Source organism: Macrotis lagotis, chromosome 1, assembly GCF_037893015.1.
Source record: "Macrotis lagotis isolate mMagLag1 chromosome 1, bilby.v1.9.chrom.fasta, whole genome shotgun sequence".
Taxonomy (NCBI): domain Eukaryota; kingdom Metazoa; phylum Chordata; class Mammalia; order Peramelemorphia; family Peramelidae; genus Macrotis; species Macrotis lagotis.
Genome location: NC_133658.1, coordinates 282,565,646 through 282,568,400, shown reverse-complemented (window position 1 = coordinate 282,568,400; position 2,755 = coordinate 282,565,646). Strand labels below are relative to the sequence as shown.

Below are 2,755 nucleotides of genomic sequence, written 5' to 3'. Positions count from 1 at the left end.
AACAAGCCCTTATTTCCTGGTGGACACAGTTGAGCAGCACAACATACAGTTTCTTTGAAAAGGACTTGGGAAAAGCCTATATTAAAAAAAGTTGTCTGTCTCTGTGGCTTGATGGACAGAGCATGTAATTACCTTCCACTGGGAATTCCACATCTGTTAGAGTTCAATCACCTTCCCTCTCTTGGGGAGAGGGGTATGGTTTCCGAATGGAGAGCCAAGTCAAGCCGCACAGCCTGTTCCCACCAGTCTCTCTCTATTGCAGAGGAAACAAGACAGTTAGAAATGAGGGATCCAGGTCATCCTGTCCCCTCCTGGGGTTGGAGCAAAATGCCATTCATTCAGCAAGTCCCCTGCAGTAAACATCCCTTTTGGAAGTGGGGATGGGATGGGGAGGGTGTGTGTGATTCGGGATGAGGGAGCAAGGCTAGTGGACTGCTGAATAAACAATCTATTATACCAAAGAAAACAGACATAAGTCACCGCTGTCCTCTGTGAAGGCCATTTGGCTCAGCAGCTGCTCCGCCCACTCACTACAGGACCGTGGTTTTTCCTCGAGCTCTGAAAACATTTGGGATTTAAAAGGGAAAAAAAGTCCATCCCACCAATTTCTCAAAAGTCTGGGGAGTCAGGAAACATGAATTCTCATTTTTTTCTCTGTCACTCATTTATTGCGCCAACATGGGAACTTAAGTTTCCCTTCTCTGAACCTTAGTTTTTTCATGTATAAAATGAGAGCATTAGACAAAATGGTCCCTTAGAGGACTAAATGGTCTTCCAAAGGCTTTCCTTGTCCATATTTCTATCTTTCTCCAATTCCCTCTTTCTCTGGACTCTGTGTTGACTCACATTAAGATACATCTCTAACTAATGTATAGAACCATATTGACAGTCACAATAGCAAGAGTTTGAGAAAATTTCTTGAGGTCTTCACAGTGATGTTTGAGGGCTCTATACTTCTTAACCATGGCTTCTCTCTCCCAAAGTATTCTCTTATACCTTAGATCAAGAGCCTGTTACCACCACCTTCCTTACCACTCTGCTGTATCAGAAAATTGCTTCCTCTGCAATTTTTCTCTCTTGCTTTCTGAGTTAGATTCCTAGGGATACTAGATGTTTTATCAGAAGAGAGGTGAAGGAATGCCCAGGCAGTCACCCAACACTGATTCTGTCCTTCCTGCTGCTTCCTTTCAGTAGCTGTTCATCCTGTGCAAATCTTCCTCCCCTATTCCCAGTTGTTTCACACCCAGAGTTTTCTGGACAGCCTCCACCTCATCCTGTCATTTGTAGAAACCTCAGGGCTCAAAAGTTACACTCCACAGCTCTTGCCCGACATGATGTGATGAGAAAACATCCTTTCTGTGGCCCCAGAGAGAGCTTTTTCTCTGACACTCACCCTTGCTCCTTGGGCTGAGCTAAAGTTTCTCAGTTCTCAAAGTTTCCCAAATTATTTCTCAGCTACAGTAAAAGTATTATGTGTATGTGCATACATACATACACACATGCATACATACATACATACATGCGTATCTCCATCGCTGTGAGTTTACACACTTGTATATACACATATTTTCTATATGTATATACACATGTGTGTATACATACACATATGTGTACATATGTGTATTGCTGTTGTTGTTCAGTTGTTAGTTGTTACCAGGCAGCTCAGTAGAAAAGTAGAGAGTATCAGGTCTGGAGTCCAGACAACCCAAGTTTCAGTCTGACCTCAGTCACTTACTATCTGTGTGACTCTGAAAAAGTCACTTATATCTGTTTGCCCCAGTTTCCTCATCTGTAAAATGAGCTAAAGAAAGAAATGATGGGGCAGCTAAGTGGTGCAGTGGATAGAGCACCGACCCTGGAGTCAAGAGGAACTGAGTTCAAATCTGGCCTCGGACACTTAAAAATTGCCTAGCTGTGTGACCATGGGCAAGTCACTTAGCTCCATCGCCTTGCAAAAATAAAAAATAAAGAAATGACAAACTATTTCAATATCTTTGCCAAGAAAATAGGGATATGAAGAATCAAACATGATAAAAAAAAAATGATTGAACAACAATTACAACTTCTTGACAGTAGGTCCAGCTCTCTATCTACAGGTGGTACAGTGGATAAATCACTGACCTTGGAGTCAGAAGGAAAGGAGTTTGAATCCAGCCCCAGACTTTTGCCACTTATTAGCTATGTGACCTTGGGCAAGTCATACAACCCTGATTGCCTCACATCCAGGGCCATCTCCAGTTGTCCTGATTCATATCTGGCCACTCTATTCAGATTTCTCTGGAGGGGAAAGTAAGGCTGGAAACTTAGCACAGCTCCCCTCACTCAAATCCAGTGTCATGCCATCACCACCCTGATGTTGTCTTCTTTGAGAATGAAGAGCAGTGCTCACTTCAGCAGCACATATACTAAAATTGGAACGATACAGAGAAGATTAGCATGGCCCCTGCACAAGGATGACACGCAAATTCATGAAGAGAATGAAGAACAAACATCCTCACCTAATTGCATATATATATATATATATATATATATATATATATATATGAATTTGGAGAGAGAGAGAGAGAGATAGAGAGAGAGAGAGAGAGAGAGAGAGAGAGAGAGAGAGAGAGAGAGAGAAAGGAGGTAATTAGGTAGCACAGTAGATAGAGTACTGGGCTGAGTCAGGAGCACCTGAACTAAATTTGGCCTCAGACACATAATAGATTTGTGATCTTGAGCAAGTCATTTGGCCTCCAATGGCCTCCATTTTCTC

At 42.5% G+C, this 2,755-nt stretch overlaps 1 non-coding gene across 1 annotated transcript; it reads left to right on the top strand.

Annotated features, from left to right (window-relative positions):
* The first annotated feature begins 2,381 nt into the window (after positions 1 to 2,381).
* Positions 2,382 to 2,488, top strand: LOC141510387 (U6 spliceosomal RNA). The gene has a single exon (XR_012474882.1). It is a non-coding gene; the product is annotated as a U6 spliceosomal RNA (small nuclear RNA).
* The last annotated feature ends 267 nt before the right edge of the window (positions 2,489 to 2,755 follow it).